The sequence below is a fragment of the Echinops telfairi genome, unplaced genomic scaffold (genome assembly GCF_000313985.2).
Source record: "Echinops telfairi isolate 266 unplaced genomic scaffold, ASM31398v2 ScPeMD7_5;HRSCAF=22, whole genome shotgun sequence".
In the NCBI taxonomy this organism is placed as follows: Eukaryota; Metazoa; Chordata; class Mammalia; order Afrosoricida; family Tenrecidae; genus Echinops; species Echinops telfairi.
Window position 1 is genome coordinate 12,424,310 of NW_022103901.1, and position 13,242 is coordinate 12,437,551.

General features: G+C 58.9%; 1 protein-coding gene across 1 annotated transcript in view; it reads right to left on the reverse strand.

Moving 5' to 3' along the window:
* Positions 1–13,025, reverse strand: part of SRRM3 (serine/arginine repetitive matrix 3) — a 59,625-nt gene extending 46,600 nt beyond the window's left edge. Inside the window, exon 1 of the mRNA XM_045284673.1 lies at positions 12,931–13,025. The gene's annotated coding sequence lies outside the window, so the exon portion shown is untranslated. The remainder of the gene's footprint in view (positions 1–12,930) is intronic.
* Positions 13,026–13,242: the final 217 nt, after the last annotated feature.

Below are 13,242 nucleotides of genomic sequence, written 5' to 3' on the forward strand. Positions count from 1 at the left end.
ATGGGGTAGAACTGCCCTGGTGAGTTTCTGAGACTCACCCTTTACAGGCATATAAAGCCCAGTCTTTTGCTTGCGGAGCGGCTGGTGATTTCGAACTGCTGACCTGGTGGTATAACCTTCTAAGCCACCAGGGCTCCGCCTAGGAAACACAGAGCAGTTCAAATCCGAGCAGGTCAGGTGGAAGGCGTGCTGCTCTAAGTCAGGACAGTCCAGTCTTGCAACGCACAGCAGGTCCGTGAGGGACCCGGCCTGGGAAAGCAGAGAGCCACCAGCTAAGAGGGTGGCGGCTCCGGCAGGCTGGCAGGGAGAGGGTTAGCTAAGGGAGCTTCCTCTCAGCCTCCTTGGAGTCTCTCGGGAGGCTGGCTGGTGCCGCTGCTGCTGTTTGTTACTCAACCCTTGTGAAGATGCTGGGGAGGGGAGGATGCTGAAAGCCTTCCTTTCAATTATTCAGCAGGCCGGCTTCCTGCTGCGCCTGTGGGAGCCAGGAGAAGGCCTGGGCCAGAGCCCCTAGCCTGGTCTGCCAGGGATGGAGGCAGTCGGCTGAGTCTGGGAGGGGCAGGCAGCCCAGGCTGGGGGATGCTGGGCCTTAGCTCTCGCTACCCACCCCAGTGTGGGTCTGGCAGTGCTTAGGCAGTGCCCTGCCCTACAGCCTCAGTCTGTGAGGTGGAATGGGGTAGCAGGACTGGCAATTTCCCCAGCAAGCCAGGCGCAGGGGCTATACCCAGGGGATACACATGAGTAGCTTAGCCAGGCACGTGGCTGGCATCCAGCCCTGGCATGGTCCCTGCTTGGGACGCCCTTCCCTTCCATCCATCCTAGCAGACTGGGGGCATCACCCTCTCTGTGGAGCTTCCCTGATCACCCCTGGATGAGGTGCCTCCTGGAGCCTTGCCCACTAAACACTGCCATCAGCACCAGGCTGGCCCTATCAGGGTCTCTGGCTCCCCAGCTGGACTGAGGCAGCGGTTCTCAATCTGTGGGTCTCGACCCTTTAGGGGGTCAAATGACCCTTTCACAGAGGCTGCCCGATTCATCACAGTAGCAAAATGACAGTGATGAAGTAGCAACGAAAATAATTTTATGGTTGGGAGTCACCACAACAGGAGAAACTATTTTAAAGGGTTGCGGCATGAGAAAGGTTGAGAACCACTGGACTGAGAACTCCCACAGGCAGGCGCTACCCCTGCCCCTGTGTCTCCTGTAGCCTCTAGGGAGTGTGAGTTACAGTCCAGCCTGTTTGTCACTACGGGGAGCTCACTGCTTATGTCCCACCACCATGCTCAGGTGTCTCCGAGGACAAGGGTCGGGGGCCCTCTCTCCATATTTCTGGGCCAATTGCATGGGCCACACTGTCGTCGACTGTGCATTCCCGCCTCTGTCTCTGTGGAAAGCACTTGTAGGTCACTGAGGTTCCCCACGAGCCTGCTTTTGTTCCGACTGCCTCTGACGGGGGTCCCCGAGCACAGCCTCAGGGACAGTCTAGGCTGTGTGAGCATGAAGAGCTCATCTGTCTGCTCCTTGCAGAGGGGCTCCTAGTACAGGACCCATGCCCCCGTGGGGCTGGTACCCACTGAGGTAGCCCAGGGCAGGCCACGCTGAGCCTCGAAATGGTGACAGGTCAGACTGGCCGCATAAGCAGAGGACCGATCCAGTCAGACCAGTGTTACAGCTGTGGCTTGACTCAGAGCAGGCCCTCTGCTCACTGCACCGACACCAATACCAAGGCCGCGGCTATCGAGTCAAGTCTGGCTCAGAGCACCCCTGCGAAGGCCTTCCAAGATGGTCAAAGAGGTGGCATAGTGGTTATGTGTTGGGCTGCTACCCTCAAGGTCAACAGTTTGAAACCACCATTCCCTCCAAAGAAGAAAGATGAGGCTGCCTACTCCTGTAATGAGTGACAGTCTCAGAAACCCTTGAGGCCATTCTGCGCCGTCCTCTAGGGCCAAGTCAGAGTGGACTCGAAGACAGTGAATTTGGTGTTTTGATTTTTGTTAAGATGGTTGTTTTTTTTGTTTTTGTTTTACAGGAGCAGACAGCCTCCTATTTCTCCCAGGTAGCGGCTGGTGAGTTTGAACTGTCAATGATGTGGTTGGCAGTGCAACACTTAACCGACTCAACCCAGTAGACAGACCTGTACAGAGCAAAGCAAGCAAGCAAGTGGTGTTTTAGTTTCCTTCCCCTAGGCTCTCATGGAATGACGGACACCCCCCTCCGGCCTGCTCTCACTCTCCCACTCCCCGGCAGCCCACTCAATTCCCCTTCAGACCCACTGAGTCTTTGTGGAGGTGGGAGCCCTGCAGCCAGGGAGCCGATAGCATCTCAGCCTCGGGGGCTGCAGAGCTGGGGCACAGGTGGGGGCGGCTCTCCTGAGGAATAGCTTCAGCTGAGCCAGAGAAAAGCCTTTCTTGGGGCTGAGCTGTTACTGATGGGCTGGACAGCTGGGAAGGTGGCGACCTTCAAGTTCTGGCACGTGGCATGCACGACAGATAGCCTGGGAGATATCCTAGACAGAGCCACCTGCACGACAGGCCTCTGGGCTCTCTGAAGACCCTATGGAGCTGACCCTGGGGCAATTGGACAAGCCACACCCAGCAGCTTCCCTCTCCTCCTCCTCCCTGCCCTCAGGATCACACTTTCCCTGACAGCCTTGAGAGGGGCCTGAGGAAGGAAAGGATGGGCTAGAAGTTCTAGGACCAGGGGCCTTTGCCTGTTGGGGCCTCAGTTTCCCCATCTGGACCAGTTGTCAGGGGCTTAGGTGCTGGTTGCTGAGGCTGAGGCGGTCCAGGATTGGGAAGCCTCAAAGCTGGGAGTGGTGATTGTCCCCTAAGTCTATCAGTATGTAGGGCATGTGCTGGACAAACAGACTGGGCTCTCCCTCCCACTGGGAGGGTGACAGGAGAAGCCGGGGCCAGCTGCCTCTGCTGCCCACACAATCACATTATGGAAAATTCTCTCTATTGACTCAGCTCTAATCAGGCAGCCGGCCCTGGGCACCCCCCCCCCCCTCCTCCCCAGGCTTCTGCCGGGTTCGGTGAGATCAAAGAGAGAGCCAAGGCTGGGGGCTGGAGCATCACCTGCCATTCCCATCGATCCAGATGTGCCTCTTGTTGCTAGGTAACAGTCTCCAGTCTCTCCCGGTCCTACCTCCTCCAGGGGCTGTGGGTTGGGCAGTAAAGGAGGAGAGAGACCTGCGTCTCTTTTCTGTGTCTCCCCATCACCAAGGCCTCCTCCTTTTCCAGGAGCAGTGCCACTTCCGGGGAGCAGACCCCCATCCTCCCCTTAGGCTTATATTCCTTTCCAAACTCAACAACAACGAAACCCAAATTCAGTGTCCTCGAGCCAATGCCGGCTCATAGAGGACAGGGTAGAACTACCCCTGCGGGCTTCCAAGACTGTAACTCTTGATGGGAGTAGACAGCTTTGCTTTCCCTTCCTCAGCCTGGGCTGGTGGTTTCGAACCACTGACTTTGAAGTTAGCAGCCCAACATATAATCATGACACCGCCGGGGCTCCTTCTCTGCCCCAGCAGAGGACTCTCTTGGAAGAAAGGCCAACTCTTCACCAGGGAGAAAGCTGAGGCCCAGCAAGAGGGGTCCCTCAGAGAGTCAGGAAAGAAGTCAAGTCCAGGCCCCAGGCTCCCGGCCCCCAAGCCCTGGGTGGGCTAAGTGGAAGACCCATCTAATCCTGCGTCCACATTCTCAGTCCTGCTTTGGAGAGGTTTGATTTCGGCACCCCACCCCCACCCCCAAAAAAGCGCTAAGAGGTTGTTTGTTCGTTTCAAGTGCTGTAATTGAAAACGATAAGTTGTGCTTTGAACCAGCCCTAAAGATGTACTGTGGCTTTCGGGGGCTGCAGACGACTAAATAATGCAAATCCGATCCGTTCCATAGTTTGCATATTTTATTTACCCTGTACTGCTCATCTCTCTCGCGCCCTCTTTCTTTTTCAACCGAGTGTGTATGCTCCCCCAGCGGTTGTTACGCAGTGACCTACTTATATCACGGCTTAGTTGGGATCTCAGCGTCTCTCCCTCCAAAGTCTCTCTAGCCCTTCGAGATGGAGGAAGCCCAAGGCCTTGCTCCCTGCTCTCGCCTCCAACCTTTTATTTAAAAACTGCAATGCCAGAGAGGGAGGTGAAGCATTCTTAGGATGGGAGGGCCAGAACCCGGGACTCCCAGGTCCCAGCCCTGCAAGCTTCTGGGGAGGCATGCTGCCCCAGCCCACCCGCCACCCCCCATCGGCAGAGCGGCCCCAGCTTTTCCAATCCCCTACCTACCACTGCAAACCGGAGAGCTCAGTGGTTCAGGGTCCTTGACAAATGGCAACCAATTAATGTCAATGAATCCGATTAGCCTAAATAGTTCGTTAGGCAGTCAATTAACAACATCATTGACAATACCCACGGCCCCAAAGCACTCGAGGGTGGGGAGTGGGGAGGGTGGGGGCCCCCCTGGCTCCAAGGAGCCCCTTAAGGTCAGATGGCATACCTGCTTGGTATCAAGGACCTCTCTGAGGCTCCACCCTGCCAGCCAGGGTCCAAACTTTTTGCCCTACCTCCCCTTTTCCAGGGGGGCAGAACAGAAAATGACTTGGTGCTGCCCCTGAAGGCAATTCAAAACATCGGTACGCTAGCTGGAGATCCAGGATAAAGTGCAGCTCGGGGCTTTTGCAGCCCCCACCCCACCCCAGGAGCCCTGGTGGTGCAATGGTCACAGGTTGGTCCATGATCTGCAGGGTCCCCCTTTAGAAACCAGCACCCTCTCCGAGCAGGGCAGCTCTACCCTGGCCTGCAGGGTGGCTGTGCGTCAGGATCCACTCGATGGCAGGGAGTTTGGTCTGGTTTCTGGATTGTCTCGGTTCCACTCCACCACACCCCATCCCCGCATGTGGTGGTGTCGCTCGCTTTGGGGACGTCCTGGCACAGGGTCTGATTACTAACACCAGTACGGGGAAAAGGTCTCCCTTCTGAGAAGTGATCCCGCCAACAAATAACACTTCACTGCCATGGAGTCCATTGGTTCCCACTCACAGCCGCCCTAGGGGACAGGCTGGAACCGGCCCCGGTGGGTTTCCCAGACTGTAACTCTTCATGGGAGTAGAACGCCTCATCTTTGTCACATTACTTGTTTCAAACTGCCGGCCCTGCGGTGAGCAGCCGAACTTGTCAGCACTGTGCCCCCAGGAGCCCTGTGCCCATTCCACAGATGCGGAAACCGAGTGTCTGCTCTCTGCAGGCCCTCTGCGTGCCTCAGGGATCCACAGCTGGGAAGAACACAGACTCCCTGCTCTGGAAGAGCGCAGGCTGGAGCAATATGGGTCAGCGCAGCCCCTGGGGGGTCTTGAATGGGGCGGGGTGGGGTTGGGGGGGCACTTGGTGCCCACATCAGAGGGTTCATGTGGGTACTGGGGGAGAGGGAGGAGGAATGGCCCACATACGAGGTCCTGAGGAAGCTGCATCCAAGAGCACTTAGGGCCCCCCGAGAGGAGGGGAGAGCTTGCAATGAGGCATCGAAGAGATGCCATCTGGGCAGAGCCCTGATGCTCAGGAGGTCGAGGAAGAGGGGAGGAGAGGGCCCCAGGCCAAGCCAAGGGTGCACGGTTCCCACCTACAGCACCATCACCCGGGCGCTTGCGAAAATGCAGATGCCCAGGCTCCAGTCTCAGCTTCTGACTCAGCCACTCGGGGTACATTCCACCAGCTTCCCTGGATGCCAGGAGGCCGGTATTCTGCATCTAGAAGCCTTGGCTGCCGTGGCCCCGGGTCACCCCAGGCCCTGTGACCCGTGTCCCGAAGACACAGCAGGTGCCCGATGGTCACCATTGGCCTAGATTGGCTCATTCTTCGAAGGTGACCTTCCAGAATTGACCTACTAGACACTGTTCTGGGTTGCTCTGCTCCCCCTCCCTCCATCCCCCACCCCCACTCCCACCACACGCTTAAGCCTGACCCCTGAGGTCCCTCCTGTGGATGGCCTCTCCAGCCAGCTCCTCAGTCCCTGGGCCCAGGCCCCCACCCTCCAGGCACACCATTCCTCCTCCACATCTCTGCCCCGGTTCCCTCTGCAAACTGGAACTCATCCTGTGAGGCCCATCGGTGCTGTCTGCTCCAAAGTCAGCCACCAGTGTCCTGGCAGCCCTCTGGGGGGCTCCCGACCGCCTCCACATCCCACTCATCACTTGGAAGCTGGGCTCCCCCCCAGACTGAGGGCTGCTTGAGCATGAGGACTTGCTGGCTCCCCACTTCTGTGCCTGGCTCAGGACTTGTGGGGTGACAAGGACAGGTGAGTTTTGAGTTGAGAGGAGCTGCTGAGCAAACACTGGATGAATGAAATGAATGGATGAATGAATGAATGAATGAATGACCATTCGCTACTTTGTGACATCTGAGGAGCAGGGATGGAGGGGCAAGGGCTGGAGCGGCAGGGATGAGAGCCTGGGTCGGGAGAAAAGGAAACAAGCAAGGAGTCCTCTGGTGCTTTCAATGATCAACATGCATGGCTTGCTAAACGCAAAGCTGGAGGCTCGAGTCTCCCTGGAGGTGGCTCAGAAGAAAGGCCTGGCGATGACTGCCGTGAAGCCAGGGAACGCTGTGGCGCACAGTCCCGCTCTGACATGCCCGAAGGTGCCGCGCATTGAGAATCCACGCAACAGTTCCTGGTGGTCCCGTGTGGAACAGGGACAGAGGTGGATGGGTGGGCAGAATGGACGGGGAGGAGGGGTGGGACTCTCCAGGGGCAGGCAGGCTTAGCCTCCTTCCTTCTCCTGAGACCACCCGGGCCAGCCCGCCAGCCCTGCCCCGACCTGGATCCGTGTCTGATACTGCAAACCAGGCCACAAATGGGGAGGGTTGGCTTCCTCACTCACCATCCCGCCCACGGGTCTTTTAAGTGAGTCTAGATTGGTGCACTTGCGTAGCCCCCAGCCCACCTCCCAGGTAAGTCTCCCAAACTGGTCCCCTCGCAACTCTTACCGCCTGCCAGAAGGACCACAGTAGCTCCCTGCTCCTCCACTCTGGCTGCTGTCTCCTCCCCGAGGCCCACCCCACTGCAGCCAGGAAGCTTTTCTAAGGGGCAAATGGGGATCATCTCTGCCCCCTGCTTCTCAGCCTTCTAGGACTCCCCCCAGCGTCCCAAACACACTCTGGGGTCTTGTCATGCTTTCCAACGTACCTCATGACCCAGCCAGCCGCCCGCCCGCCCTGGGCCTCCTCCACTCTCCGGCTTGGCCTTTGAGCTATGGCTACACCCGATATCCACAACCCTCCTACATCAGCCAGGACTTTCCACACCTGTGGGCCGCTGGAACGCCACTCCTCTTGCCTTCCCTGGTCAACCTTCAAGGTCCCCCGACTGACATGTCAGCTCAGCAGGACGCCTGAGTATGGACAGCTCTTAGTTCTGGCAGGACCTCAGAGGTGGCCGGTGGCAGTTCCCCGACTGCCTTCTTTTCCCACCCAGCTGGTGCCCCCAAGGTCAAGGGCAGTGCCCTCTGCACCTTCATCCCTCCAGAGCTTCTGTGGTGCCCAGGGAAGAGTGGGCAGTCGATCACGGTGCCTGAGCTTGATGACCAAATGAAAGGTTGGAGGTTTGAAGCCATCCTGGCAATCAACTCCCGGCCCCCCCCCCAAATCCCCAAACAACCAGCCACCGAAAATCCTATGGCGCACACTCATGAAACACCTTACAACGAAAGAGCAGCCGTGGCGAGCCAGTAGGTTCTCACTCCTGGTGACCATCTGTGTCACTGTGGAACTGTGAACATTCCCGGGATTTTCAGTGGCTGGGTTTTGGGAAGTCCGATGGCTTTGACTCTCCCACCTGTCACTTGGCAGCCAAGCACACAAACCATTTGCATCACCCAGGGGTCCCAGGGACCCATGTGTCCTGGGGGTCTAGCGGAAGCCGAATTGGGTTGCTAACCACCGCCATGTCAGCAGTTCAAACTCACCAAACGCCCTGAAGGAAAAACATGAGGCTATCTGGCTCCATGGAGAGTTCCAGACTGGGAAACCTACAGGAGCCATTCAATTCTGTCCTAGAGGGTCACTCCGAGGCGGCATCGACTTGGTGGCAACAAGTTTTGGTTTGCACACCCACTTCTCACAGAACACCTGGAGGCAGGTGGGATAGACCCATTTTACAGAAGAGAAAACAGAACTGAGAGTGGAGGTTGGGGGGCGTGTGTGTGAGTGAGTGTGTGTGTGTGTGTGTGTGTGTGTGTGACTAAGATTAGAGCCCAGGCTTCCTGACCCCTTTCTCCTGGGCTCTTGAAGCGTTCAGCTCCTCACCTTTCCAGTGCGATCCTCTTCCACCCCTCCCCCACTCCAGTAGCCTTGGCTGCCTCCCACCCTACCCCCACTCAGTCCCCTAAAAGAGGGGCTCTGAGGGAGCAAGCCCCCTCTGGCTTCTGGCTGACTCTGTCACAGACCCCAGAGCTGCCACCTCCATAGGAAACAGGCAGGCAGCAGACCCCCAGGGTGGACCCCGACAGGGCAGAGAGGCGGTGGGGCTCTCTGCACTGGCCTCCTCAGAGGAAGTCCCACACCTGTCCAAGACCCAGAGAGCTACAGCCTTCAAAGTGCTGCTTGGGCAATTCTTTAGAGATGTCAGAGCATGTATCCCTGTCGAGGGGAAAAACAGGCTCCGTCCCCAACAGTGGGGCCTGTGATGAAGCCCTGCGTGCCCCTAAGTGTCGGGGAAAGGCCCTAGGGGTGACTGGGTGTCGGGATTACAGACTGCTTTAATATTCTCTTGGGTGGCTGTCTTTCCCAAGCCTCATACAACGACAATGTGACGTTCTCAAAACCAAAAGAATCCCGTGACTTCTCTCCATGCTGCGAGGTCTGGGGAGGGAGACTTGGGCTGGTGGTGGAGAGGAAGCTCAACATGGAGTGGGCTCTCTGTGCCGCAGGCCCGAGACAGGCAGGCCGCCGCGAAGGGATCCCCCCAACTCAGTCCTGCACCCGGTTAGCCCCAGGTTTGACTCCCTAGGCCCAGACCTCTTCGCAGGCCTCCAAGGACCCAGCAGGAGGCTGAGGGAGCCAGGCACTGCCCGCCAGCTCCAGCTGGTACAGCAGCCTCTGCAGTGGGCAGGAGGCCAGGGTGGGGGCGGCAGGAGGCGGAGGCCAGGCTGACTACGAGGAAGCGGTGTCACAGATGGACGGGCTGGTGGCTTTTGGTGACTGGAGGAACCCCTGAGAGTTGAAGGGGCTTCTTCGGAGATGGGAGGTGGGGGGCGGGGGGAGAGCAGGAGTCCACAGCCACTGAGGCCATTCGCCCAGGTCCAGTGGTCAGCCTGGTTCACCTGGACCTGGTGCACCTGCTCCTGCCCCCAAGGACTCAGCTCTCAGGATGCAGGGCTAACAAAGCGGGCCTCGGGGTAGAGGAGAGATGGAGTTGGCTCCCTCTGTGGTCATGGCCCCTAAGAGGGTCGAGAGGCAGTATCCCAGGCCTGTGGGCAGCCAGGCAGGCACTAAACCACAGTCAGGACCAAGGCTGGGGTCTGTGACACTTGACAGGGACCCACAGAACCTCCCCTGGCCCTCGGGGTGTCCAACCTCTCTCATTGATCTCTGCTCCTTCACTCCCTCCTTGACCCCCTTCCTCAGCCCCTCCCATGTCACAAAACTCCTCTGCCAATCACTGAACACCCCTCTCCTTCCCCAGTCCCTTTCTTCTCTCTAGAGACCCCTCCCCTTGGTGGATCCTACCTCACTGTGCCTGGCTCTCTTCCTTCCTTCAGTTGCCCCCTCCCCTTGCCTCTCCCCAGCTCTCACCTTCACTGAGCCCACTCTCAGCCCTGAAAAGGAGCCCTTCCCCCAAATCTCACCTGGCAGCCCTTTCATGCAAGGAGGACCAGTGGCCAAACCTCAGCCTAACCCTGACCCGAGCCCTGCTTTACAGCACCAGCTGCGAAATCGCTCCCCCCCCGCAACACCTCACAAGGCAGCCTCTGCCACCTCCTCCCCGCTGTGTCCCAGGATGCCAGACCTGGCCCTTCCTGGCCCGGGGGGAGTGACTCTGGGTGGCAATGGAGGCATCTCAGGGTCCCTGCCAGCCACGCCACACCTGGTAGTCTAACCCTGGCTCCACTGCAATTCCTGGGACCTCCAACTGAGCAAACAGCTCTCTGTAAGCTGTAGCTCCTCCCTTTTTGTTAGTCCCCCCCCCCTTTGCACCCCTGTAAAAGGTAGGAGAGGTGGATTTCAAAGCAGCTCCACCTACTAAGTCAGACCTTGAAATCTTGGAGGTGAGTTCTGCCTCCGCCGATAGACCCACAGAGCTTCCTGACAGGCTCATTTATGAAGCAGAGCAAGCGCCACACCTTGGTGGTGGCAGGGCCCTCAGGGTCATGAGTCAGACCCCGTTTTGTGGTTGGGGGACCTGCTCAAGGTCAGACAGTGAACCAGGGTCCAAGCCGGGTCCAGAAAGATGGCCTTTGGACTCCAGTCCCAGGACCCTCACTTGCCTTGGTCAGTGTCCCCACCCCAGCTCACAATGTCCTACCTGACCCCTGACCCAGGACAGCCTGGGGAGCTGACTGCCAGGGGGATGCTGTGGAACTCGCATTGGCCCTGAGGCAGTGGGCTTGGGGCGCACCCAGGTCTTTCCCTGAGACCTTGGGAAAGTCAAGTTACACTTGTCTGCTCTGTGAAGCGGAGCCTTGGGCACCAAGCCTTGTGGGGAAGCGGTGAAGCCATGGGCGGGCCATGGGCGGGAAATGACGGGCCGTGATGGCAGGGGCTCCCAGTGTATACGGGAGTTAAGGAAGAGGGGCTGGGAGCCCCCATCACCTCCCTGAGCACCCTGTAGGCTGCTGGGACAGGAGGCCAATGGCATTGCTCTCCGGGCCAGCCAGTACAGGAGAAAGCTCAATAGGGGAGGGAGGCTGATCCCAGCGGTGCCTCTGGCAGCTGTGACCCCAGCCCCATTGCAGGGGCTGAGGGTTAACCATTTGGGAAAAGAGCAGATAATCATCAGCTTGTCCAGGTTGGCAAGAGCCGGGCAGGTAGAGAGGTGAGGAGCGGGTGGGGCAGGGAGCCTGTCAGAGCTCTTTTGGCATGACAGTGGTGGGGGTGAGCCGGGTGGGCGTCCCCCGCTGGTCAGCTCAGAGCACAGCCCACCTTCCAATACCCCAGTGACCTTGGGGGTGTCACCTCCTCACTCTCCACTCAGATGCCTCAGGCTCCCCACCTGTAATATTGGCATCAGGAATCAAGCAGCTGACATTTCAGTGGACCTTGATCTCAAAGGCTTAGGACAGCTCATCACTTGCTCCCGGCAGGACAGCCTGGGTGGATTCACGACCTTGGAAAAGTCACTCAGCTTTGTTTCTTGACTGGGAAGTGGGGTGTGGGGGGGCAAGGGTGCCTTCCTGGAAAAGCTTTTGTGGGGATGAACCGAGTCAGCTCGGCATTCAGCTTTGGATGGAGCTTAGCATGAGACCCTCTGCCAAGGTCCGCCTCCTCCTTGGGGAAGAGAAAAAGGGGGGGGGGGCTTCATCAGTGTGGACATGAGAACGTTCCCACCTTTCCCTCACTCTCCCGGAAGAAAGTCTTGCTTGTGCTCGATTGACGAACACTCACTCAACACCTGCCAGCTCCAAAGCACTTTCTCCTCCATTGGTTTGGGTGATGCCACCCAACTTACATCTGCTCTACAGATCAAAGAACATACTCAAAATGGTGTAGTGGTTTAGCCAAGGTCAAACAGCTAGCGTCCAACCCATGCCTCTCTGGCACCGGAGTCCACGTCCCCCTACCCACCCGCCTCCACCTCCGACAAGCCAATCAACTTTCTGTGCTCTCCAAGAACACCTGCTCTATCCCCGGTCCCAGGAGAGTGGGATGGGGCATACAGCAACCAAAAAATTGGGTGTTGTGTGGGAACAGCTTCCTAGTCAGCTCCATCCTATTTCTGGCTGGGGAGGGATTAGGCACATGTTGGGACCGTGACCTTAAGATACCTCCTGAACTCTTTAGCTACTCCTCTCCTTCAAAGTACCCATCTGTCCCTAAATAGAGGGCAAAAGGCCATCCCAGCACCAGAAATGGGTGAGTGAAGGGAAGCAGCTGGCAGCTATGGCCCGGAGAACACACAGATGCTGGTGTCCCAGGTCACACCTGGCTGTTTTTCGTGGGCACCTCCCCATCCCCACAGTGGACTTGCTGCCAGGAGCAGGAGCTTCAGCTCTGTCCAGGAGGGAACCCTGTGGGGGTGGGGTGGGAGGGGAGGATGCGAGCCAAAAGCTGTGGGCTCTTCTATCTTTCCTCTCTGCTAAGAATTCGCTCTGGGGCTGGGCCCATTCAGAGCCCCAGAAATGCTCCCTGGACATCCAGAGGGCCCCCAGGACCACTCCTCAACTCCTAGCATGGATGCTCTTTTTTGTTCTCTGCTCCTCCCAGTGACAGACCCAGTTCTCACTGCTGGCTCCTGCCTCCCCAGGGGTGTTTGGGCAGCTGAGAAAGGAGCCAGATTGTCCTCTCTGCTGGTGCCCCAGGATGGACAGAGGCCCAGCATTCAGAGGGGCACCTCTTTCCTCCACCTCTAGGAACCAGAACCTCCTCAGGGTACCTGCAGTGGCCTTCCCCTTCCCTGGGGAGCGAGTCCTTCTCCTTGGCCCGATCAGACGACGGCTGGGGGCCTTCCTGGCGTCCCCATGGGCCTGGCCATGCCCATCGACGCCCGGGCTTCCTGCCCTTGACCTCACAGGGGGCTGCCTCTCTCCATCCCTCTCCGTGAAACGAACACCCGTCTTCACTTCTCTGCCCAGGTGCCTCCCCTCGCTGCACGGATACGCCAGCGGGCCCCCAACACCTGCCCTGCGCTCCGGGGTAAGCCTGTGGACCCCGAGGTCCCTACTGAGGAGGCCCGAGGTGCCACGGAGCCCAGCCCATCGGGGACATGCCCCTGCCCCATCAGGGGCTCTCACCTCCTCGCTGACTGCCGCGCTTCGCCGGGCGCTGAAGCCAGGTCCCCCGGCCCCGCCGCGCCGGACCGCCTCCAGGCCGCCTCCGCCGCTCGGCTCCGCCGGGCAGCTCCGCGGCACCTGCGGGCCCGCAACCTCCGTTTCCCCGCGGGCGCCGCCGCCGCCTGCTGAAATGCTGGACAGCGCACCACCATGGAGGCGGCCTCTCTGCCTGCCCGCCGGCCAGAGGGCCCAGCACCCGGAGCCCACAGCGCCCCCCGCAGGCCTGGAGGCCACACACCGGCGGCCCCGAGGCCCAGCCGCCGCCCCGACGTC